Source organism: Cynocephalus volans, chromosome 4 (genome assembly GCF_027409185.1).
Source record: "Cynocephalus volans isolate mCynVol1 chromosome 4, mCynVol1.pri, whole genome shotgun sequence".
NCBI classification, from domain to species: domain Eukaryota; kingdom Metazoa; phylum Chordata; class Mammalia; order Dermoptera; family Cynocephalidae; genus Cynocephalus; species Cynocephalus volans.
The window spans coordinates 51405485-51432885 of record NC_084463.1 but is presented as its reverse complement, the minus strand read 5'-3'; the positions used below and the strand labels follow the sequence as shown (position 1 = coordinate 51432885).

Genomic DNA, 27401 nt, shown 5'->3' with positions numbered 1-27401 from the left:
CATGATGTATTTTTTAAAATATATTGCTAAATTTGATTTGATAGAATTTTTTTTCGTTTTTAGAAATTTCGCATCTATTTTTATGAAGGATACTGGTCTGCAAAGTTTTTTATTATTAATGTCTTTTGTTTGTTTGTTTTTCTGGAGTCATGGAATGAGTGGGGCATTGTTCCTTCCTCTTCAATTTTCTTTAAGATTTTGTATAGAATTTGTATAATTTGTTCCCTATGTATTTGGTCGAATTCACCACTGAAGCCCTGTGGACCTGGAATATTAGTTATGAAAAGTGTGTTTCTAACACACATTTAAGATTTTTTTTTTATTTATATTGCCTCTTCAAGCGATCTATTTTTTTTTTTTTTCTTGAATGCACTTTGGAAATTTTTGTCTTTCAAGACATTTATTCATTTCACCTAAGTTGTCGAATTTATTGGCGAAAAGTTGCTCATAATATTCCCCTATTATCCTTTCATTACCTGTGGTATCTGTGATGGTGTCACTTTTCTCATTGTTGATACCGGTAATTTTTAATTTTCTCTGTTTTTTCTTCTCGGTCTGGCTAGAGAAGTATCAATTTTATTTATTTTCTCAAAGAACCAGCTTTTGGTTTCATTGATCATCTGTATTATTTTTGCTTTGTTTCCTACTTTATTTTCTTCTCTGATCTCTATCATTTCCCTTTTTTGAACTTTTAATTTTATTTTTAATTTTATCTTTTATTTTTTCTCTTTTTTTACTATATTTTTACTGATTTTCTACTTGTTCGACCAACTTTAAAATTTTTGTCTCTTTGTGTTTTCTTTTAGGTAGTTTTGTTGCTGTGTCTTTAAGTTCACTAACCTATTCATTTGCAATATGTAATCTACCATTAATCTTATCCAGTGTATTTTTAATTTCAGACATCATCGTTTCACTTTTATAAGTTGCTTGTATCTTTTTTATTTCTTTCATTTTTCTAGATAACTTTTCGATTGCATGGAATGCAGTTATAACATCTGTTTTAACATCTGTTGGTCAAACTGGTTGGTTTCAGTTGACCAATTATCTTCTTCATTGTAGGCTGTGTTTTCTTGCTTTCTTTAACTAAGACACCAGATATTGTGAATTTTACCTTGTTGGGTGCTGGATAATTTGTATTCCTGCAAATCTTCTTGACTTTGCTCTGGGATTCATTTAAGCTGCTTGAATACAGTTAGATCTTTTCAGATCTTACTTTTATGATTTGTTAGGTGGGTCTAGTGGTAGTTATTACTCACTGCTGCTGACAGAACTTCACATGCACTCTAATCGATGCCCTGTGAATTGCAAGCTTTTCATGTCTGGCAAGTGGGAACAGGCACTATTCCCAGCCCTGGGTATTGTTCTCTGTTTCTCACATGATGTGCTGACCAGCATTTACCCAAGTACCCAAAGGGGACAGACACTCTTTGTTCTCCAGGGTCTCCCTTTCTGCAACTCTTGCTTCTTTGGTGCTCTGTCCTGAGAACTCTGACCACCTCGGTCTCCCTGGACTCTCGCCTCTGTCTCCTTAAAGTACTCGGGTACTGCCCCAGTCCCCTCTGTCTCTGAGTGCTCGGGTACTGCCCCAGTTCCCTCTGTCTCCGAGTGCTCGGGTACTCCAGCAGGCTCCCCCTGGGTTCCTTCTTCCTGTGCTGTGGCCTGGAAGCTGAGACGATCATAGGGCAATTCCATTTTTTTTTTTTTTTTTTTCCTTCTTCTCTCAGGTATCACAATCATTCATTGCTTGACTTTCAGGTCGTGAAAGTCAGTTTCCTTTTTTTATTCGTTTTTATTTTTTGGTCATTTCAAATGGAAGGTAAATCTGGCTTCTGTTACTGTATCTTGGCAAGAAGTATAATTTTTTTATTTTTTATTTTTTTAATTATTAGAAAAATAGTATTTGTCTTTAAAAAAAAAGTACATATGAGTGTACTTCAAAAAGTTTATGGAAAGAGTCAAGTTATTTTCAGTACTATTTTTCCAGGAACTTTCTGAAGTATCCTCACACACACAGCACTAAAATACATTCACACTTCTTTTCTGAATATTTTTTCCCCCTTCTTCCCATTCTGGATGGTTTCTCTGATTTATGTTCTAGTTATGGATTCTCTCTTCATCTGGGTCCAAACTGTCATTAAACCATTCAATGAGTTCTGAATTTTGATTTTTGTGTTTTTCATTCCTAGAAGTTCTATTCTGGTTCTTTTTTTAAAAGTCTTTTGTCAAATTGATAGTTGACAGTTGCAGAAATTTACAAGCCTGACTTTATCCCTTTGAACATAATAAGCACATTAGTCTTACTGTTTCTGGCCGATAATTCAAGTATCTGGATTTCTTCCGATCTGATTTTCTGCTAGTTTTCAGCCATGATATATTATCTGTTTCTGGTCGTCTTCACTTATGTGCTGGAAAGGTGTTTAAATTTCATTTTTAGCAATAATTTAAGGCTAAGGGTGACATTATCATTACCCCAAGAGGATTCTTGTTTGCTTTTGCTAAGTATATGGGGGCACTACCAATCTGGAATTACCTTCCACCAACTTCAGGGTTGGAGATTTCTGGAGCCACTCAGATGATTCAAAGCTGGGCTGCCGTCCACCAAAGGGCTGATTTTCTTCTGAGTCACCCTTACTCCTAGGGTGCACCTCTTGTTTTCAGCCAAAAGCAGGTGTGGTTAACCATGGTCCACACCCTTGGTGGATCCTGGACTCCTACTTTTGTTTCCCTAACCCCAAAAGACTGCCAAAAATCACACAAAGTCACTCAGCTGCCCTTTTGGAAAGGGAAGAAACACCCTTTTATGCTTTGATCTACTTGTTCCCCTGGGTCTCGTTCTAGTGATGTATCACCATGTTTTTGATACTTCCTGCTTCTATGGAGGTGGCTTTTATGTTTTGTTTTTAAGTTATCTTCATTGGGAGGCCTGGCCCTTTTCACACTGTTTGCCATCATTGGAAACCTGTTGCTGTGGATTGGCTGTCCCCCTGCAAGACTCGTTTGAGGCTTGATCCCCACTGTGACAGTGTTAAGAGGGTGGGAAATCCTGTTACGATAATTGAAAGGTGCGGCCTTGAAGAGGCAATTGGATTGTGAGGACCATGACCTGATGAAGAGATTAATCCATTGATGATTTAATGGTGGTTACGGGCCTGGTTCTGATGGCTTTAAAAGGAAAGTGCGTGAGGAGCTCTCTCTGTCTCTGCTCAGCCATGCGCCATGTGACACCCTGCGTTGCTGTACAGTACCACCAACAAGGCCCTCACCAGATGTGTTCCCTGGACTTTGGACTTCCCAACCTCCAAAACGGTAAGAAATAAGTATTGTTTCTTTATAAATTACCCAGTTTCAGATATTCTCTTATAAGCAACAGAAATGGACTAAAACACCTGTCCATATTTTAGTATCGTGTCCCCTTTGCCATTTGAATTTTTGTATAAAGTGTGAGATAGTGTTCTTATTTCATTTTTCCCCATGCAGATAACCACTTTTCCAAGAACCATTTATTGAATCGTTCCCGTTGACCTCTCATGCCACCTCAGTTATGTATCAAAGTTCCATATATATAACGATCTAATTCTGGGCTCTATTTCTGTAATGGATTGAATATTTGTGCCCCCACTCTGCAATTCCTATGTTGAAATCCTCACCCCTACTGCGATGGAATTAGGAGATGGGGCCTTTGGGAAAGGATTAGGTCGTGAAGGTGGAGGCTTCATGAATGGGATTGGTGCCCTTAAAAAGGGGACCTTTGAGAGCTCCCTCATCCCTTCCTCCATGTGAGGACACAGTGAGAAGACAGCAGTTTGCAGCCCAGAAGACAGCTCCCATCAGAACCTAACCACACTGACACCCTGATCTCAGGCTTCCAGCCTCCAGAACTATGAAATAAATCTCTGTAGTTTATAAGCCACCCAGTTTATGGTATTTTTTTACAGCAACCTGAAAGAAGATAATTCCATGATCAATTTTTAAGACAAGCCCATTATCAATTAGTCAAATTTTTGTTTCTGCACATGTACCACTGATGTTTTAATTGCTACAACATAACAGGATTTGGTATCTTGCAGAGAAAATTTATCTGCCTTATTCTTCTTGGTTCTGTAACCTTCCGTGTGAAATATAACTTTTAAAACAATATTTTACTGTGCATTTGAAAACTATGCCGGGATCTTTATTGGAATTGCATTGAATCTACAGACTGGAGACCATTGCATTGAATCTACAGACTGGAGACCATTGCATTGAATCTACAGACTGGAGACCATTGCATTGAATCTACAGACTGGAGACCATTGCATTGAATCTACAGACTGGAGACCATTGCATTTATTATAACAATGAGCCTTCATGTCCATGAACATTGGATGCCCCTCCATTCATTTGTCTTTAACATCCCTCAATAAAGTTTTATTCTTCTCCTTATATTTTGTTAGGTAATCCTATGAAACTCTTTCGTATCTTGATGATAACAGGATTGTATGCATTTGCCAAAACTTGCAAAAGGGGTAAATTTTACTGTGTGTAAATAAAGCTTTCACAAAAAAGTTTCTGACAGCTGAATTGCAGATGTATAAATAGTAACTGACCTAACAGAGCCAAGTCTGCCATGGAGAAAGCTGAAAACATTGTGGTTTATAACACAATTCTCGAAGGGAACCAGTATATCTAGATATGACTATGGGAAGGAATGCCAAACCTAGGCGTATTGGGGTGGGGATGGGTGCCATCACGTGTCCTGGTCCGGTGCAGTAGTCACGTGCTGGGGACACAGTCAGCGTATAGGTCCAGGGCCCTCACCTACTGGGGTCAGTCACCTGCTGGGGCCGCCACCCGTGGCTTCATGGCCGCGCCCCTATCTGGGCCGGGGCCCTCGGCCCTGGGCTTCCTACTACTCCTGCTCCTGCTCCAGCCCCCCGCCCAGGGCGCAGCCTCCGTGCGTGGACACCCCAAGACCAACACAGTCTCCCTGACTGGTGACATTGGTAGACCCCTGCCCCAGGGAGCTGGCGGGCGGTGGTCCCTTCTCCCCTACGTGCCCCGCTGGCCTCCCTCCCGTGTCTCCTGCTGTCCCCTTCCCCAGGTGTCCCCCTGCTGCCCTGCCCCTCCCGTCGCCCTGGCGTCACTGCCACTCGGCGCTCTGTCCCTCTCCCCCCAGCCTGTGGCCGGCGTGCCATACAGGGCAAGGTCTTGGGTGGCGACCCGGCCCCCGAGAGGAAGTGGCCGTGGCAGGTCAGCGTGCACTATGCTGGCTTCCACGTGTGCGGCGGCTCCATCATCAGCGAGTACTGGGTGCTGTCGGCCGCGCACTGCTTCCACAGGTGAGGGAGCGCCGGGGGCGCGGGAAAGCGGGGGGACGGGGCCGGCACGCAGCGGTCCCCGTGTGCGCAGCCCGTCCCCACAAGGGAAGCTAGTGCCCAAGCGCACAGCCGTGTCTCCGCGCGCGGCCGCCCCACCCCCATCCGCCGCGGGCGACCCGCTAACGCCCGTTCCGCGTGCGCACGGCCCACCCACCGTGACGGTGCTCCCCAAGCGCACGGCCCCTCCCGGTGCCCAGACGCCACGTTCCCACGTGCGCGCGCCCGTCCACCGCGGCCGCTCCGCTCACGGCCTGGTGCCGAGGCACAGGGTCCAATCCGCCGCTGCGGACACCGGCTCGGCCGGGTCCGCATGCTCGTGGCCCGTCCCCACGCGCACGAACTCATCCGCAGCGGCGGGTGGCTGCACGGCCGGGTTCCTGTGCGGAAGGCTGGTCCCCTTGCGCGAGGCCCAGTCCCTACTTGCGCTGCCCCATGCATGGCGGCTGGCCAGTCCCCACGGTGGAGGCTGGTCCCCACGTGCATGGCCTGGTCCTGGGAACCTCCGTGGGCCCAATCAGGACGCCTCTGGGGGCAACTCTGCCAGACAGCCAGGTGAGTCCCCACTGCGCTGCGGGTACGGCTGGCTGTTCAAACCCAGCTGAGTGAACCTGGGTCCCCAGATCCCCGTGTTCAGCCTCCCTGGACCAGGGGGCGGCAGGCGTTGTGTTTTTGTTCCCACCTCCAGGGACAAAAGCTTTGACACCTTTGACATATACGTGGGCCTCGTCAACCTCGTGGTGGCCGGCAGTCACACCCAGTGGTACGAAGTGAACAAGGTGATTCTCCACCCTATGTACGAAGCCAACCACCCCATGGGAAGCGACGTGGCCCTGGTGCAGCTGAAGGCTGCCATTGTGTTCTCTGAGTACGTGCTCCCCGTTTGCCTGCCACCTCCAGACGTGAACCTGAGGAACCTCACTTGCTGGGCTACAGGATGGGGACGAGTCTCCCAAAAAGGTAAGAACGAGGTGCGGGGAGTCGGTCCCTTTGCCGGGGGTTGTGGGCAGGATGGAGGCTTCCATTACATCGCAGGGACTGAAGTGTTCTGCCAGTCAGGGAGGTACAGGTACCTGGGGACTGGAATCCCTGCTTGTCAACCAACATGTATTTATCTGTGAATGTGATTTTTTTGTTTTTTCCTTGACTGGCTTTGTTGTGTGCAGAAAAATAGTTACAGCTACCTCAAGTGTAAAATTGGTAGGCAGTATATCAGGAACACAAGTTTAAAAGCATAGTTTTCCTTAAGATTTTAAATTCATCTTAAATCTCTTTTAGCCTATTAAAACAAATAAACAAACAAACAAACAACAACAACAACAAAACTATTCCTGTTTTTCTCCATAAAGACCTGTGTTTTCTTTCCAGTTTATGCCTGGGCACTTTAGAATTTACATAGCTATTCAAATGAGATTTTTTTAGTTGCATTTGCTAATCAGTCACAGCTATTGATTTTTGCACATTGATCTTGTAGTCAGCCATCACAGAGAGCTCATATTTAATTGTTTTTCACCTGATTGTATTGACAGTTCTAGATAAAAGACCTTATGTTCTTCCGATAAAGACTGTTTCACCACTTCCTTCCCATATTTTATGCTTGATTTATTATTCTTCTCTTCTTGAAACGGTTGGAAGCTTTGGTAGAGTGATAGGTCTCCTCTTCTGGTTTTTGATTTTGTTGGAAATGCTTCTAATGGTTCACTATTACATTTGTGGCCTGGCCTGGAGATTTCAGGTATATACGTTAAACCAGAGTAAGAAAGTTACCTTCGATAGCTGGATTACTTTTAAAAAATTATAAATCACTTTTTCCCCCAAAAAAAAAAAAAAAAAATAAAAATAAAAAAATAAAAAATAAAAAATAAAAAATTATAAATCAATATTGATTTTTTTGAGATACTTGTTGCAACTCTTGAGAGGATTATATAGTTTTGCTCTATTAATCGATCGATGCCAAGAACAGGTATTTAATTGTGAAATGCCTTTAAGTTGCTAGGAAAACCCTGTTTGGATTTTTGCATTATTTGTTTAATAAACAGAATACCTTAAATGTTTTTATTTAGGATTTTTCTACATATGATTATAAATGAGGTGGGTCTAGGATTTTCTTTTCTTAGATGGCCTCATCTTTGTTTGGCATCATACTGCCAACTTTGTATAATGACTTGAATACTTTCCCATCTATTTGTATTCTCTGGAATATTTTATATTAAAATGGAAATTAGCAGGGCTGACCTGTTAGCTCAGTTGGTTAGAATGTGATGTTATAGCAGCATGGTCAAGGGTCCAGATCCGTGCAGGCCAGCTGCAAAAAAAGAAAAAAGAAAAAGTTTATAAAATGGAAATTAGCTAGGTTTTGGTTTTGGTTTTGTTTTGATGGCTGGCCAGTACAGAGATCCGAACCCTTCGACCTTGGTGTTGTAACACTGTGCTCCAACCAACTGAGCCAACCAGCTAGCCAAAATTAGCTAGGTTTGATTTCATTTTCCTGTAAAACACTCTGATCCTGGTGCCTATCGTGGGTATAGGGCTACTGGCTCACTAAATTTTTAAAATTTATTCTTAAGTCAGTTTTAATGGATTGTATTTTTCTAGGAAGACCACTGCTTTCCAAAGTTTGAATATAAGGATACTGTGTAATATCTTAATTCATGTACTTTTATCCTATCATTATTTTCCTGACCTCTTTTTATTTCTGATCATAGTTGTCCAAATTGTCTGTTCTGTTGTCTTTTTCATGAAACTACCTGCTAGAGACTTTGTGTGTGTGCTGGGGCAAAGACGGTGGCGGGTGAGACTTCGTGAATCGGTTGCTTTGCTATTTGTTCTTTTATTTTTCTACATCCTTTGAGTTTGCTTAGGCAATCTTTTCTAATTTTTTGAGTTGAAAGTACAAAAGAACTTCAACCTTTTGTACTTTTCCTATGAATGAATTTAAGATTATAAATTGTCCCCCAAAGACTCTTTTGGCCATATCAAAGGCTTTGAGTTGTAGTGTGTTTGTTTTTAATTCCTCAAGAGCATGTGCTTCCCATTTTGATTTTTTTCTTCCCCCAATAGTATAGGACCACTTTTTCATCCCTGCAAAAACACCCATTGGAATTTTGATAGGGATTGTGTTGAATATGTAGGTCATTTGGGGTAGTGTTGACATCATAACAATAGCAAGTCTTTCTAAACATAAACATGGAATATATCTGCATTTATTTGGGCAATTTCTTTCAGCAATGATTTGTAGTTTTCAGTATTCAAGACCTTCACCTCCTTCATTAGATTTATTTCCTAGGTATTTTATTATTTTGGATGCTATTATAAATGAAATTGTTTTCTAATTTCCTTTTTGGATTGTTTGTTGAGAGTGTATAGAGAAACAAGCAAGAAAAATAAACAAAACAAAAAATACAAAAAAAGTGTATAGAAACAAAACTGATTTTTTGTGTGTTGCTCTTGTACCCTGCAAATTTGCTGAATTTATTTATTATAACTTTTTTTCTTTTCAATGGATTCATTGGGATTTTCCATTAGCAATAATCACACCCCAGATAAACCTCACTGGCTATGATACTGCCACCGCACAAAGCTACACTGGGAGTTTCTATATATACAGTCATATCATCTGTAAATAGAGATAGCTTGACTTCTGTGTTTCGAATTTGGTGGCTTTTATTTCTTTTTCTTATCCTAGCTTTTGCTTCTGGGCCCAAGGCACTGTATTATGTTTTGACCATAATTTTTTGCTCTGGTCCTCTGTGGGTTGTTTGCCTGGCTTGCAGAGTTTTTGAGCAATGCCTATCACTTTTCCAGCATAAGTTCTGACTTGGGCAAAATAAAGATGAATGCTTTATGCCAGTTCTTCAGGTAGCCCCCCAGGCAGGTTAGGAAAGACATACACGATAATTTCCAAATAAGTTCTATTGTGCTCTTTCCGGAACCGGAGACCAGGGTTTCATGCTGGGAACACGGGCTTCTGCACTGTGGAGGAGGTAGGGAACGAGCAAGGGAAAACACCACAAAGCTTTTCTACCATTTTGAAGTCATCTTTTTCTTGAATCAGTGTCATGTGATTGCTGTGAACCATTGACTGTTTTCCAGAGTTCTAAAAAAGTTGGTTCTGACAGTTTCTGCTTGTTTTTTTATGTTTCTGTGGGAAGACAAGAGCTTGAGGCTGCTACTCTGCTATTTCTCTCGCCTGCTGAAACTTTGATAGGGGTAGCATTAAATCCACAGATGAATTTTGGGAATATCGCCATGCTAACATTACTGTCATTCAATCCATGAACATGACATGTGTCTCCATTTATTTAGATCTTCTTAATTTCAGTAATATTTTACAGTATTTGGTTGTATAGGTCCTGCACAAAGATGTGCAATTGATTCCTAAGAATTCTATTATTTTTGAACCTATTGTGAATGGGATTGTTTTACTAATTTCATTTTTCAGTTGTTCATTGCTAGCATATTGACAAACATCTGATTTTTATTTCATATTCATCAACATAGTTTTAATATTTGTATCATTTATTCTGATTTTTCACGTATATCTTATGTTGTCTGTGGACAAAGACAGTCTCACTTGTTACTCTCCAGACTTGTTGCCTTTCTCTCTCTTGCCTCATTCCACTGGCTGCATCCTCCAGTAAAGTGTTAAATACAAGTGGTAAGAGTAAATATCCTTGTCTTTTTCCTCATTTTTGTGGGGGAAACATTTAGTCTTTCACCATCAAGAATGATGTTAGCTGCCATTGGGTTTTTTGTAGATGCCCTTTAACAGATTGAGGAAGGTTACTTTTGTTCCTGGTTTGCTTTGAGTCTTTATCATAAATAGGGGTTGAATTTTTTTCAAATGCTTTTTCTGCATCTATTGAGATGCTTGTGTGGCTTTGACTTTAATTTTATTAATTCGGTGTATTATATTGATTTTGGGATGTTAAACCAACATTGCATTCTTGTGATTAATTCCTCTTGGTCGTTGTATAGAATTCTTTTCATAGGTTGCTGGAATCAGTTTGCTAATATTTTCTTTAAAATTTTTGCATCGGGCTGGCCCGTGGCTCACTCGGGAGAGTGCGGTGCTGATAACACCAAGGCCCCGGGTTCGGATCCCATATATGGATGGCCGGTTCGCTCACTGGCTGAGTGTGGTGCTGACAACACCAAGTCAAGGGTTAAGAACCCCTAACCGGTCATTTTTAAAAAAAAAAAAAAAAATTTTTGCATCTGTATTTATGAAACATATTCACTCTATTTGTGTGTGTGTGTGTGTGATGCTTTTGTTTGGTTTTGGTGCCAGAGTAATACTGGTTTTTGTTAAGATTGGCATTGTTTCTTCCTTAAATTTTTTTTCATAGAAAGAGTCATATTATCTTTTCTTATTATTATTGAAGCATAATTGATTATATACATTTCGGGGATACAGTGTTGACTACAATCACTGGTGTACAGCGTGTGGTAATAAATCAATATTATTAGCATATTCATTATTACAAATCATAATTATTCTTTATGCATCTTACCCAATCTCTCCCCAGCTCCCCTTCTTTCTCCCCCCAACTAGGAACTATAAATTTCTTCTCTTCTTCTGAAAGTTAAAGGTATTATTTTGGTCTTTTCTTTAGAAAGATTCATATTATCTTCTAATTACATTTTTTCACAAACTTTTTGGAGGATCTTCATACATCCATACCATAGAATACTATGAAGCAATAAAAAGGAATAAAGCATTGATACATGCCACAACTCGGATGATTCTGAGCGAAAAAAGCCAATCTCAAAGGGTCACATACCACATAATTCCTTTTATGTCACATCTTTGAAGTGACAAAAGTATAGAGATGGAGGACAGATTGCTGGATTCCTAGGCTTAGGGAGGGTGGGGAAAGAAAGGAGAGTGGATGTGACTGTGAAGGGGGCATCACAAGGGAGATCTTCCTGGTGATGGAATAGTTCTGTATCTTGATTGCAGTGGTGGTCACATACATCTAGACATGTAATAAAATGACGTAGAACTGTACACATATGTTGTGCCAATGTCACATTCTTGGTTTTGAGATTGTACTATAATTATGTAAGAAGTAACCATCAGAAAAAGCTGGATGCAGCGCACACCGGACCTCTCTGTTCCATCTTTGCAACTTCCTGTGAATCTATAATTATTTCAAAATAAAAAGTTCTAAAAAATAAAAATTAAAAAAGTCATACTGGATTAGAGTGGGCCCTAAATCCAGTGACCGGTGTCCTCATATGGAGAAGGAGATTGGCCATGTGAGACCCACAGGGAGAGTGTCATGTGACCATGGAGGCAGAGACTGGGGTGAGGCAGAGACTGGGGTGAGGCAGCTGTGAGCCCAGGAAGGCCGAGGACTGCCAGGAGCCACCAGAAGCAAGGAGAGAGGCGTGGAGGGTTTCTCTCTCAGCCTTCAGAAGAAACCAACCCTGCCGATACCTTGATTTCAGATATCTGACCTCCAGACTGTGAGAGAATAAATTTCTGTTGTTTTAAGCTGCCCACTTTGTGGTCCTTTGCTGGGGCAGTCCCAGGAAACTAATACAATGGGGATGGCAGAGGAAGAGTTCAGCCCTAAGGAGCTTCCTTCCATGCTGACAAGTTGGTGCCCAGCAAGTATTCATCTGCCCAGGCATGGCTGGCTGAATCCACTCACAGAAACGGGGCTCCTCAGGTCTGAGAGTTCCTCAAATCCAGAAAGTTCATGAATCAAAGGCCAAACAGACAAGAGATCCAGCCTGGTTCTCGTGAGAAGTGGGATGCTTTTTGGATCTAAAAATAAACTTTGGAGTAGAAAGCCCTAACTCTGTGTGACCCTGAGCAAGTTTTTTATCTATACAGGTCTCACTTTTATGCATCTCACATCTGTAAGATGCAGATAATGATGGTAGCCACCTGATAGGTAAAAAAAATTGTGAAGATTAAAAGAGAGAGCATGTGTAAAGAGCTCAGCACACTGCCTGGGTCGTATTAATAGCTCCGTGAGTGCTGGCTTTTGAAGGAACATGCCATGCTTTCACTCATCTTCAGCATGAGTTCACTCTGGCTCCAAAGCCCCATGGGTCCATGCTAGATCTAAGTGAGGAAAGAAACGAAAAAGAGAAAGAAAAGGAAAAGAGAAGCCATTAAAGAGGAATGAAGAAAGAGAAAGGAGGAGAGGGGGGAAAAAGAATGAGAAAAAGGTCTCTGTCAAGGAAAACTAGGAGGGCCCCACTGTGACATGCCTGCATCTGTGATAGGGCGAGGAAACCATTTGTGCCTGGGATTTTCTTTGTGGAAAGGTTATTTTATTATATACTTGTTACTTATTTTATGTATTATTGTCTTAGTATTTGTTATTACTTATTTTTTCTTGTACAGGTCTATTCAGATTTCCATTTCTTCTCAAGTTTGCCTAGTGTGTCTAATTTGATAGCATCTGGTTGTTTATAATATTCTCTTATAATCCTTTTAATTTCTAAGAGGACAATAGTAATATTTCATCTTTCTTTCTCGATTTGGTAATTTGTGTCCTGTTTTTTTTCATCTTCATCATTGTTACTAAAGATTTATCAATTTTGATTGTCTTTCCAAAGAACTGTCTTTTGGTCTTTGGTTTTCCTATGACTTTCCTGTTTTTATTAATTTACACTCTGGACTTTACTATTTCCTTCCTTCTGATTGCTCTGAGTTTTGTTGTTCTTTTTCTAGTTTCCTAAGGCAGAAGCTTAGAGTGATTTGTGGCCTTCTTCTTCAATATAATTATTTAAATCTATAAATTTCCCTATGCACTGCCTTAAATGCATGCCACAAGTTTTGGTGTACTTTGTATTTATTTTTGTTCTGTTCAAGTTATTGTCTAAATTCCCCTGTGATTTTTTCTTTAATAAATCATGAGAAAAATAATATTTAATTTTTTAAATAATGTTATTTAATATTTAAGTATTTGGTGAATTCCTTAAGTTCTCTCTATTGGTAATTTCATTGTCCTCAGAAAACGTACTTGGTTTATTTTACACTTTTTGAACTTATTGAGCCATGTGTTATGGCCTAGCATATGATCTATACTAGAGAATGTTCTATGTGTATTTGAAAAAATATGAATTGCTGTTCATGTTGTAGATTTTTAAAATAAAATAAATCACAGGTCAAATTGGCTGGTAGTGTTGTTCAACTCTTCTATATCCTTACTGGTTTTCTGTTTTTGAAAATCAATTATTTAGAGTAGGGTATTGAAATTTCTAACTACTATTGTTGGATTGCTTATTTCTACTTTTGATTCTGTCAGATTTTGCTTCTTGTATTTTGGAGCTCTGATTGAGTTCATATACATTCATAATTAGGTCTTCATAATGTACTGACTTTTTCATCATTATGAAATGTCTCTTTTTCCCTAGTCATATGGCTTGTTTTAAAATCTATTTTGTCTGATATTGCTCTAGCCACTTAGCTTTCTTACAGTTACTGCTTCCATGGTATACCATTTTTTTCCTTTTACTTTCAACCTTTATGTGTCTTCGCATCTAAAATATATTATTTGTAGACAGTATACAGGTGGGTCTTTCTTTTACACTGAGTCTGGAAGTCTTTGTCTTTTTGCAGAAGTGTTTAGGCCATTCACATTTAATGTAATTTTTGAGATGGTTAGGTTTAAATTTGCCACTTTGCTAAATGTTTTCTATATATCTGTATATTCTCTTTCCTCTATTCTTCTTTCCATGCCTCCTTTTGTGTAAAAAAAAAAAAAAAAAAAAAAAAACCAAAACACTTTCAGTATACCATTTTAATTCTTTATTATATTTTTAAACTATATTTTCAAAGATATTATCTAGTTGCTGGAGGGATTACTTAGTTTATCACAATCTGCTCAGATTAATACTAACTTAATTCTGTTAAAATATAGCAACTTGTTTCAATATATCTCCACTCCCCCTTTATGTTAATATTGTCTCATATACTACATATACATATAATAAAATGACTCCAAAATACAGTTATAATTATTACTTTAAACAACTTAGTTTTTCAAAAAGAAATTGAGAGCAGAAAAGAGGAAAATGTATTAATACCTTGATTCCTGGTGCAATTCATTTCTTCCTGTGGATTAAAGTGGCAGCTGGTGTCATTTCCTTTCAGCCTGAAGGACTTCCTTTAATATTTCGTGGAAAGTAGGTCTGCTAAATTTTTCTCAGTTTTTGTTTATCTCAGAATGTCTGACTTTGCCTTTATTTTTGAATGATAGTTTTGTTGGATATAGAATTCTTGCTTGAAGTGTGTTTTCTTTTGGCAATTTGAATGGTCATTCCATTGCCTCTGGTTTTGTTGTTTCTGATGCCAAATCTGCTGTTAATCATATTGTTTTTCTCCATGTAATTCATTGTTTCCCCTTGTTACTTTCAGGATTTTTCTCTGTCTTTGGCTTTTAGCAGTTTGACCATGATGTGTCTAGGTGTAGATTTCATTGCGCTTATCCTTTCTGAGGTTCACTGAACTTTTCAGATCTCTAGATTCTTTTTTTTTTTTTTTTTGGCGTTTTTTCGTGACCGGCACTCAGCCAGTGAGTGCACCAGTCATTCTTATATAGGATCCGAACCCACAGCAGGAGCGTTGCCGCACTCCCAGCGCAGCACTCTACCAAGTGCGCCACGGGCTCGGCCCTCTAGATTCTTTTTTGTCAAATTCAGAAAGCTTCAGGCCATACTTTCTTCAAATATTTCTTCAGTCTTTTATTCTCTTCTTCTGGGAGTGCTATTACATGTATGTAGGTGTTCTTCATGTCTCTAATGCTCTAGTCACTTTTCTTTTCTTTTTTTTTTTTTTCTCTGTTCTTTAGATTGGATAATTTCTATTAATCTGTCTTCAATTTCACTGATTCTTTTTTCTGCCATCTCAAATCTTCTGTTGATCCAACCTTCTGAATTATTCATATTCATATTACTGTACTTTTCTACTTGAGAATTTCCATTGTATTCTTTTATATAGTTTATTTTTCTACTGAAATTCCCTATCTGTTGACTCACTGTCATGATATGTTCATTTAAATCTTTAAACATAGCTTTCCTTAATTCTTTGAACTTAGTTATAACAGCTGTTTTGAAATCTTTGTCAACTGAAATCAACACAGGTCCCACACAGAGTCTGTTTATATTGATTTGTTTTTCCCTAAACACGGATCACACATTCCTGGTTTTTGTATATCTCATAAATTCTTTGCTGTTGAAAATTGGACATTAAATAATACAACTTTGAATTCTGAATTTTTTCCTGAAGGTTTTGTTTTGATTTATTTTGTTTTGATTTTAGTAATTTTCCTGGACTTCATTGCTATGTCTGTAGTATATAGCTGCTTATATCTGTACTCAGTTTTTAAAATTTTTTTCTGAACTCTTTTATCTATTTTTTTTCTGGCTTCCAGAACAATATATGCTACTGTTTTCCAGTATTTTCATTTCACTTTGCTTTAATACAACCAAGAATAGTTGTTTTATTATTGTTTTATACAGGAGATGCTTATTTGAATATGCTTATCACACATTAATCCAATTTCTTTCCTCCTGATGTTACACTTCTTTCTCTTAGGTTTACTATCCTATTTCCAAAGAATATGCTACAACTTTTAAACAATCAGTGGGTCAATGGAGAAATCACAAGATAAATTAGAAAAATTTTGAGATGAATGAAAATAAAAACACAACATACCAAAACTTGTGGAATGCCACAAAAAGATGGAGATTTATAGCTATAAATGCCTTCATGTTAAAAAGGAGACATATCTTAATAACTTCACTTTATGACTAAGGACCTAGCAAAAGGAGAGGAAACTAAACACAGAGCTAGCAGAAGGAAGGAAACAGTAAAGATTAGAGTAGGGAAAATGAAACAGAGAATAGAAAAAGATATAAAGATTTCATGAAAGAAAATCCTAGTTATTTGAAAAAGTAAAAAAAATTAACAAACCTTTAGACTACAAAAACAACAAAAGAAAGAAAGAGAGAGAAGGAAGGTTCAAATAATAACTCAGAAATGAACGTGGGAGCATTACTACTGACCTTACAGAAATCAAAATGACCATGAGAGAATACTGTAAATAATTATGTGCCAACAAATTAGATAACCTCCATGAAATGGAAAAATCCTAGAAATACACAAATTACCAAAGCCAACTCAAGAAAAATATTAAAGTTCAGAATAGACTTACAACAAGTGAGTAGACTTAATCAGTAATAAAAAACCTCTCAATAAAGAAAAGTACAGGTGAGATGTCTTCACTGGTAAATCTTACCAAACAAAGAAGAATTGGCATTAATTCTTCTCAAGCTCTTCCAAAAAATGGAAGAGGAAGCACTAGATAGCACTTTCTCTGGGGCCAGCATTATACTGATAGCAAAGCCAGACAATGGCACCACAATAAAAGGATATTAAAGACCACTATCCCGTATGAATACAGATGCAAAAATCCTCAACAAAATATTAGCAAACTGAATCCAAGAGAATATGAAAAGGATGATACACCAGGACCCAGTGGGATTTATTCCAGTAATACAAGGGAGGTTTACCATACTAAAATCAGACAATGTGATTCACCACATTGAAGGAATGAAGGGGAAAACCCCACATGATCATCTCAAAGAAGCAGAAAAAGCATTAGACAGAATCCAATATCCTTTCATGGTGAAAGACACTCAGAAAACTAGGAACAGAAGGGAAATTTCTCAACACACTTATGGGCATTTAAGAAGAACCCACAGCTAACATCATTCTCAATGGCTAAAGATGGAAAGCTTTCTCTCTAAGACCAGGAACAAGACAAGGATCACTGCTTTCAGCACTGATATCCCACATTGTACTAGAAACTCTAGACAGATAAAGTAGGCAAAGAAAAGAAATAAAAAGCATCAGCATACAAATTGGAAATGAAGAAGTAAAACAATCTCTATTTGCAGATGACATGATCCTGTATTAAAAAAATCCCAATAAGTCCTAAAAATAAACAGCAACAACAACAAAACTACAGGTAATTAATGAATTCAGCAGAGTTGCAGGGTGCAAAATCAACACAAAAAATCAATTGTGTTTCTATATGCCCTCAATAAACAATCCAAAATGGAAATTAAGAAAATGATTGTATTTGTAATAGAATACAAAAGAAAAAAATACCAATGAATAAATTTATCCAAGGAGGTGAAAACTTTATACATTGAAAACTGTAAAACATTGCTGAAAGAAATTTAAAAGACCTTCTGAGCTGGGGCAGTGGGGGGCTGAGGGCCTCAGCCACACACACCCGATATCTGCAACCAGCCCAGTGATGACCACTGAGCCACTGCTGGAAACCCCCTTTGTCTCCCCTGCCGGAAAGAGGGGGGTGCCACGGGCATCTTCCAAGCCCCCACTCCTTCCTACTCCTCCCACCTTATTTCCTTCCCCCTTCTCCTCTCTCACTACCCCCATCTGCTCTGCAACATCTTAGGATGTTAAAAATAATAATATTAATAAATAATACATTTTTTAATGGAATTTAAAATACCTAAATAAATGCAAAGATAGCTCCTGTTCATGGGTTGAAAGACTTAATATTGTTAAAATGACAATACTACCCAAAGTGATCTAAAGACTTGCTGCAGTCAGTCCCTATCAAAATACCAATTCCCACCTCTCCCCTTTTTCTGTGCAGAAATGGGAAAGCCAATCCGCAAATTCATATGTAATTGGAAGGGGCCACAAACACTTAAAATTTTTTTTGAAAAAGAAGAACAAAGTCAGAGGACTCATACTTCCTGATTTCAAAACATGCTACAAAGTTACAGTAATCAAAACACTGGGGTACCACCATAAGGATAGACATATAGACCAATGGAATAGAATCGATAGTCCAGAAATTAACCCATACATCTACAGCCAATTTATCTTCAATAACGGTGCTGAATCCATTCAATGGGGAAAGAATTGACTGTTCAAAATGTTGCTGGGACAACTAGATATCCACATACAAAAGAATGAAGTGGGACTCCTACCTCATATCGTACACAAAAATTACCACAAAAGGTGTCGGAGATCTAAGTGAATCAAAGTATAAAACTTTAGAAGAAAACTGTCATGAGTTGCATTATGTTCCCAAAAAGATATGTTGAAGTCGTAACCCCCAGTACTCATGAATGGGACATTTTTTGGAAGAAGGGTCTTTGCAGATATAATCAAGTTAAGATGAGGATGTTAGGGTGGATCCTTATCTAATATGACTGGTGTCCTTATAAAAAGAGACGCAGATACAGAGAAGGCCATGTGATTCCAAAGCAGAGATTTCAAGCCAAGGAATGCCAAGGATTTTTGGCAACCACAAGAAGCTGGGAAGAGACAAAAGGAAGGATCCTCCCCTAGGCCCTTCAGAGGGAGTGTGGCCCTGCCAACACCTTGATTTCAGATTTTGAGCTTCCAGAACTGTGAGATAACACATTTTTGTTGTTTGAAATCACCCAATTTGTGGTTCTTTGTTACAGCAGCCCTAGGAAACTAATACAAAGACATAGGTCAAGAAGTCATGACCTTGGAATTGGCAATAGATTCTTAGACATGACACCAAAATCATGAGCAGCAAAATTTTTAAAACTTGATAAATGGACTTCATCAAAATTTAAAACTTTTGTATATCAAAGAAAATATCAAGAAAGTGACAAGAATGGAAGAAAATATTAGCAAGTCATGTATCTGAGAAAGGCCTAATATTCAGAATCTATGAAGAACTCATGCAACTCAGCAACAAAAAGACAAGCAACCCAACTTAAAAGTGGCTAAAACATGTGATCTGCTTCCCGGTGGTTCTGTGAGCTCTTGCTCCTTCATGCAGAGAGAAAAAGAGGAAACACACCTCCTAGGAACTGGGAGCCTGTGCATGACTGTCTTCACACGTTTACAGCCAGGCGGGCGTTATTAGTCCTATTTCACAGACAGCTTAAGGTCCCAGTGCTAGTACAGGGCACAGCCTAGTTTCTAATTCAGATTAGATGAAAGCCATTGCTTTTGAAGTTGTTAAAAGTCTGTTGGTTTATAAAAAGACACTATGAAGCAGGTTACATTTTATATGCCACCCACTTCAATGGCACTGGACACTAGGGAACATGAATTCAAGTGGAATTTGAAGGGAAAAGACAGTAATCTTCATTGATCATAGTTACAACACATCTCCTTTCTAACTTTTCCTAAATATGTAACAATCAGTCCTTCTGCTCCCCACCTAGGGGGAGTAACAGGAACTGGATTTCCCCTCCCACCAGAAACAACAAAAAAACTAACAGCATCCATGAAACAGTAGTTGTCAAGACATTGGCCACCAGGCAACAACAGTCACCACTGAGATAAGAACAAAGGTAGTGAGGCCTATGCCTGTCCCAGCTCACACCTGGAGAAAGGGTCCAACCCACGACATAGTGAGGTAGAATCCACTCATGGATCCTAGAGGTCCCTGGGCTGGGGAGGCAGAGCTCAGAGGCTGAGGAGTCCAAAACTCGTACAGTTGGCAGAATACTGGACAAAGAAGAGCTGCAAAGAAAGAGGACTCCAGATATACAGGGGCCTCCTTGCATATTTCAGCTTATGACTGCCCAGCACATGCAAGAGAGGGAACTGCCTAAGGTGGATGGGAAAACAACCAAAAGAAGAAGAGGGAACAATTCCTGTAGTTCACAAAGAGCTGAGAAAAGTGCCTGTTCCGTGCAGCCAAAGTGCAACCCCTCATCATTTATGGAGCATCGAAAATTAAAGTATATCCCAAACTCGCCATGGTCAAAACTCAATTTCTAATAATCTGCCCCCAACACAAACATGCACACTGCAAAATACCTGGTACAAGTCCCTTTCAGTATCTTCATTGCTGCTGCTACCTGACTGTGTCTCACTACTTGCATACCTCTGTGGTGCTAGCCACCTTCACGTCTTGCTAAGAATGGTGTCAATCTCCTAATGCAGTCCCCACTCCTAACTTTGTCCCATGTCTTTCTAATACCACCATAGTAGGTAGAGTGAGCCTATAAAATGTGAGTTAGCTCATGTCGCTTCTCTTGAATATAAATTCCAAATGGAAGATGGCATTCATCTACAAATTTATTGATCCTCAGTGATAGATACCCTAAAATAGTGTAGTGATTCATGGTATTTCCCACAGAATATTTGTTGAGAAAATGAATGAATGAATGAATAGGAAAAAATGGAAGTAAAAGAGTAAGCCACGTGACACCAGTCAAATGACACATAAATAAAGAGGAAGTTAATGTTATATGTACTTAACACAACAGTGCTGGACATTGTAAGGACAAATGTCAATGTAATGATGAATGTGTAAAACCACAAGAAGGTAAGCAGATGAATCATTAAGCAAACCTGATTAGAAATGTGTAGGGAACATTTAAGAATTTAATAAATTTAAGAATGCGGTTTTAATAAAATTCAAAGTGAAAAACAAAGTGGGCAAAATCCATAGGCTCCTATGACTTAGAAGAGGAAAAAAAAGAATAAAAATGGGAAAAAGATTTGAATTGACATTTCTCCAGAGATAATATGCAAATGAACAGCAAGCACATGGACAGACACTCAACATGATTAGTCACTAGGAAACACAGATAAAACCACAGCTTGGTACCACTTCAGGCCTTCTAGAATGGCTATAATACAAAACATGGAAAATACCAAGTGTTAGTGAGGGCACGGGGAAATTGGAACCCTTGTTCATTGCTGGTGGGTATATTAGTCCGTTTCTGTTGCTTACAGCAAAATACAGGGAACTGGGTAATTTATAAGAAAATGACATTTATTGCTTACAGTTTCTGAGGCTGGGAAGTCCAAAGTCCATCTGGTGGTGGTGACAGTGACCCAGGGGTCCCATATTGCAAGACGGTGGAAGCAGAAAGAGACAGAGAGAGAGAGAGAGACAGACTCCCCTCTCTCTCCTTTTAAAACCCTCAGATCCACCTCCCTGACCACCATTATTAATCCATTCACTACTGCACGGTCCTGCAATCCAATCACTTCTTCAAGCCTCCACCTTTCAATTACGATAATAGGATTTCCTACCCTCTTAATAGTCACAGTGGGGGCTAAGCTACTAATACATAAAACCTGAGGGACATAACTCAAGCTTCAGTGAGTTTTGGAGGGACATAATTCCATGCACTACAGTGGGGATGTAAAAGACACACTCCTCCCCTGTGGAAACAGTTTGAAAGTTCCTCAAAAAGTTACATGTAGAATTACATATGGTCCAATTACCACACATAGCAATTGCACTCCTGCATATATACGCAAAGAATTGAAAGCTGGTGTTCAAGCAAGTCCCTGTACATGAATGTTCACAGCAGCACTATTCACAATAGCCAAACAGTGGAAGCAACCCAAATGTACATCAGTGCATGAATGGATAAACAAATAGTGGTATATACATACGGTGGAAAGTTATTTATCCATAAAATGGAATACATGCTACAGCACTGATGAACCTCAAAAACGTGATGCTAAGTTTTAAAAAAAAAAGCCAGACACACACTGGCAGTGCCTCAGGGCCTGCCCAGGGTCCTGAGGTATGGAGCAGGGAACCAGACCCCCCCACGCAACCAGGCACACTGCCAGTGCCAAGGAGCATGCCAAAAACATCACCTCCATGTGGGTGGCCCACCACAGCCACCACAATAACCACAGCTGCTGCAAAAGCAGCTAGATACCACAACCACCGTGCAGATGGTCCACCAGCCACCAGAGAGCATTGACACAGGAGACTCACCAGCAGAGACCAAAGAAAAGAAGATGTCTCTCTCCACAAAACCCATTTCATAGTGACAGAAGAAGCATCTGCTCTACAGTAATACTGGGGGACCTGAACACACCTCTCAGCTTTGGACAGATCATCTAGGCAACAAATCAACAGAGTAACCACTATTCTTTCAGAAGGACAGAAGAAATCAAGGGTTATTAGAGGGGGGAGGGGGAGGAAATGGGGGAGGGGAGAGATTGGACAAGGGGCATAAAAAATAAGTATGATTTGTAACAACATACATGCTAGTAATATTGATTTGATCAGCGTATCTCAACGTTGAACCACAAAAATATGTATAATCAATTATGATTCAATAAAATTTTTTTAAAAATTTTTTTTAAAAAAGAAGAAAGAAACTCGAAGGCAGCCAAGAGAAGAAATTCACAGAACATTGGTGAGATACTACACAGAGATTCCAAGAACTCTTTAGGAGGAATCTGAGGAGTTACTAGAATAAAAGGGAAAAGGAAGAGAGAAACAGTGTTATGAGACTATTATTCTGGACCTCAGACCACATGTGTGATGTTTTTCTTTTTGTTTTTTGTTTTTATAAAACCAATGCATACACCTCTTTTAACATTTTAGAAAGACCTTTTAGCTTACGGTGTAAAATAAAATTCTCCCCCTCCGATCCTCATTCCCAAATTCCCATTTCTCTTACACGACTTCCTTAAACCTTTTTTGGCTATTTCTTCTGGTTTTATCTCCATGTATCTAGATGAAGTGTATACATCACCATTTCTTGATGTTTTTTAGTTTTAGCTGTTACCTATCAACTTGCTATTAGGCCAGATGAGGATTTAGCTCTCTTAAATCACCTCCCTCAAACATATTCACTCAAATCCACTTCCTCATTCCCATTTTCCCAAATTATTTCCACTGGCATTTTTGTTTAAATGAATATTTATAACTTCTAAAAAAGAGAAAAAAGACAGATACTAAAGGTCGCATATTGTATGATACAGTTTATATGGAACATCCAGAAGGAGTAAATGCGTCCAGACTGAACGCAGATTCGTGGCTACCAGGGGCAGGGTATGAGGCTTCCTTTTTTCCTGCTGTGCAGTCTTCCATTGTATGAACATGGCAAAAATTCTTTTGTCCAAATCCCTGTTGATAGACGTTGGGTTGTCATCAGTTTGTAGCTCTTATGACGAAATCTGCAACAAATATTATTGTACAGGTCTTTTTTTAAACATATGCACTTGTTATCCTCGGTATGCACTTGGTAGTAGAGTATGTTGGCTCTAGGGTAGGAATACATGTAGCTTTATGAGAAACTGCCAGGCAGTTTTCTAAACTGGTTACACCATTTTACACTCCCATCAGCAATTCACGAGATGGCTCTGCGTCTTAGCCAACACTTGGTAGTGGAGGTCGTTTGCATCTCGGCTATGCTGATCACTGGGTCATGGTCTCCTCTTGAGGTTTTGTGACTCAAAGGAGTTCTTTACATATTCTGGATGCACATCCTTTTATATATATATATTGCAGACATTTTCTGCCAGACTGTGGCTGGATTCTTAACTTTCTTAATAGTGTCCTGTGATGGGAAAAGTTTTTAATTTTGATGAAGTCCAATTTATCTTTTTTGTTATTGTTGTTTTCTACATGGAGACTTTTGTTTCTGGTTTATAAAGGTTTGCCTATTGTAAGTTTATGAAGGTAACTCTCCGTGCTGATTCTAGAAGCATTATGAATCAAATTTGTATGTTTAGGTATAAGGTCCATCTAGAATTAACGTTTGCATATGGTCTGAGGAGAAGGTCAAGTTTACTTTCTTCCATATTGATGTGCACTTGCTCGGGCACCTTTTCTGCCAGGCTGTATTGGCACCTTGGTCAAACACGTGATCTCACATCTGTGGGTCTACTTCCAGGCTTTCCCTTCTGTTCCTTGGGACTGTCCAGTACAACAGTGCCCTAAGTAGTATGGCTTTATACTGGGCATTGTAGTCTGGTAGTTGGGATCACCGTGGCATTTTGGATCATTTTCATTTCCGTATGAATTTTAGAATCAGCTCCCCAATTTCAACAAAAAGCCTGCTGAAATTTCAGATGGTCGATTGTTTCCTATGGCTTTTGATCCTATTCTCTAAGACATCCTTCTTTTTCATTCCTCTACTTGGCTACTTTTTAAACAGGTTGCTGTGGAGTGGACATCCCGCCAGATCTCTTTGAGACTTAACTCCCACTCTGACAGTGTTAAGAGGGTGGGAAATCCTATTATGGTGATTGAAAGGTGAGGTGCTGAAGAGGTGACTCTAGATTGTGAGGACCATGCTGTCGTGAATGGTGGGTTCATTGATGGCTGAATTGTGGTCGTGAGTGTGGTTCTGATGGCTTTATAAGGAGAGCAAGTGAGGTGGTTAGTCTCTCTCTGCCATTCTCATCTTGTGACACCCTGCATCACTGCAGAGTCACCACCAAGAAAAAGGCTGTCACCAGATGTATTCCCTGGACTTTGGACTTCCCAACCTCAGAAAGTGTAACAATAAATTTTGTTTTCTTACAAATGACCCAGTTTCAGGTATTCCTGTTATAAGCAACAGAAACAGACTCATATCCAGGCACTGAAAAATAGTACATTTGGGTCACTTCCCGAGACATTCTTGAGGGTGTAGAGGTCTTCTGACATTTTATACATCTCACTACCTTGCAGTCCAGACTGACAACACTTTTGTAAATGAAAATCTTTTAACTACTTCCTGAGCTTCCTGTGTTTTTTCTTGGCATCTGTTCATGTACCAAAAACCACACCCACCCTTCTTTTTGAGACAGGCACTTTCTAACAGTGTACTCAGTCAGAGCAGCCATGTGACTTTCACAAGCCGACCTGGAAGTTGTATTAGTCCATTTCTGTTGTTGATAACAGAACGCCTGAAGGTGGGTAATTTATAAAGGAATGGCCGGTGGGCCAGTGGCGCAATGGATAACGCATCTGACTACGGATCAGAAGATTATAAAAGAATGAAATTATTTCTTATACTTTTGGAGTCTGGGAAGTCCACGGTTCAGGGAAAACATGTGGTGAGGGCGTTCTTCCTGGCAGTGACTCTACAGTAATGCAGGGTGTCACATGGCATGAATGGGCTGAGCAAGAGAGAGCTGACCTGCTCACTTGCTGTCCTGATAAAGCCACCAGAACCACGCCCATGACTCCATGAATGGATCCATCCATTCACAAGGGTATGGTCCTCACAATCTAATCACCTCTTCAAGGGCCCACCTTAATAGGATTTCCCACCCTCTTAATTAACACTGTTACAGTGGGGATTGAGCTTCCAACACATGAACTTTTGGAGAACACATTTGACCCATAGCAGAAGTCATCATGCCAAGTTCCTCAAGCTCATTAAATCCATTTTCTATCTCCCAGGTCACCCTAAGCAATAGTCTTACCACTGCCTAACGTAGGCTACCATATCCCCAACCTCCTATATCAGCTTTTTCTTCATTTCTCCAGATTCCACTATAGTTGCTCCCATCCACCAGGTCCCAAAACCAATGCCACATTTTTGCTATTTTTATGGAAGCCTCCAATTTCTAGGTGCCATTTCTGTATCAATTATCCATTGCCACAAGAACACTGCATTACAAAGAATTAGAAAGCCCTGGTGTACACAGCAACAGGCTTTTATTGAGCCCAGGAGGTTGTGGGTTGGTGACCCGAGCTGCAGGTTCTTCTGGTCATGGCTGAGCTTACCTGCATCTCCGATCTGTTGCCCACCTGGGATAGCCTGTGCTGGAGTGGCTGGACCCCGCGGCATGCAACTTTCACTATTCAGCAGGCTGGCCAGGCCGTGTCCACAGGCAGTGGTGGAGACTCGACAGAGAGAGAAATACAAGCACTTTTCCAAGCCTCTGCTTAAACCCCATTCACCCAAGCATGTCACATGGCAAAATTCAGATCCAAGGATTGGGGAAATACACTGCACCTCGATAGGAAGAAACACAAAGACACACGGCAAAGGGCATATATGTGAGAAAGGAGAGAGAATTGGACTAATGCAACTCATGTTCCCTGAATTTGTTTTGCTGCTTAGTAGACAATGCAAACACCTTACATAGTATAACTCCATTTTTCTCCTTAATCCCTTATGCTGTCATTTTATATATTTTTTTGTATATATTATATTGGCATGAATGTTACTTTAAATCCAGTGATCCTTCAACATATTTTTCAGTAGTCTCATTTTTTAAAAAAAAATACCATATTTATTTTTTAGTTGATACATAAAGATTGTACCTATTTATGGGGTGTGTGTGGTGATTTGATATATATATACAATGTGTAATGGTCAATTCAGGGTAATTGGGAAATCCATCATCTCAAGCATTTGTCATTTCTTTGTGTTGGGAACATTCCAAATATTCTCATCTAGCTATTTTGAAATATACAATAAATATAGATGAGCCTGGAGGACATTACGTTAAGTGAAATAAGTCAGGCCCAGAAAGACAAATATCACATGTTCTTACTCATATGTGGGAGCTAAAAAAGTTGATGTCATAGATGTGGAGAGTAGAATAGTGACTACCAGAGGCTGAGAAGGGTGTGTGTGTGTGTGTTGCGGGGACAGGGAAGGGTTGGTTAATTGGTACAGAAATACTGTTTAGATAGGAGGACTAAGATTGCTCAGTAGGCTCACTATAGCCAGCAATAGTCTTTCATTTTTAACCACATCCAGGAGAGGGTTTACCCAAGGCCCAATTCAGTCCACCTGAAACCAGGACCACCCACCTCCCAGCAACAGAACCGATCCCCCTATTTAATCTCACAAATGTCTGTGGGTCTCTGCAGGGACGCATGGGATGGGCAGAGAAGGTGCCTGCAGGTCAGGCATTCTTATAGGCCCAGACCATACCCATTCTTCAAGGAACTCATTCCAGGAAACGTTTCTTGAGTTCGTCCCAGCCCTCTCTCCCTTCCGAGACATCGAAAGTCATGTCATACGTCTGGTGTCCGTCCATCTCTCTCTCTTTGGCCCCCAGAGGTACAGAATTGGATTTATCCTCATTCTTGGTTTAAAAACCGAGAAATTCTTCTGTTCCTGCATGGTCCTCTTTTCCTGTTCGTTTGCTTGTAAGAATATGAAACACACCCATGGACACACCACTCAAACAGGGAAATTAGCACATGGACAGTAACTTATATCTCCCTCTGTGGTCCTGCCCCATCTGGCCCTCTGCCTCTCTCCATCTCAGAGAACTTCTTTCCATAAATCTTTTACAGACAAATCATGGCATATGCATGGACTCCTGGG

The 27401-nt window shown here is 39.8% G+C and overlaps 1 pseudogene; it reads right to left on the bottom strand.

Moving 5' to 3' along the window:
* Positions 1–8787: 8787 nt before the first annotated feature.
* Positions 8788–8936, bottom strand: LOC134377394 (U4 spliceosomal RNA; annotated as a pseudogene).
* Between the last annotated feature and the right edge of the window lie 18465 nt (positions 8937–27401).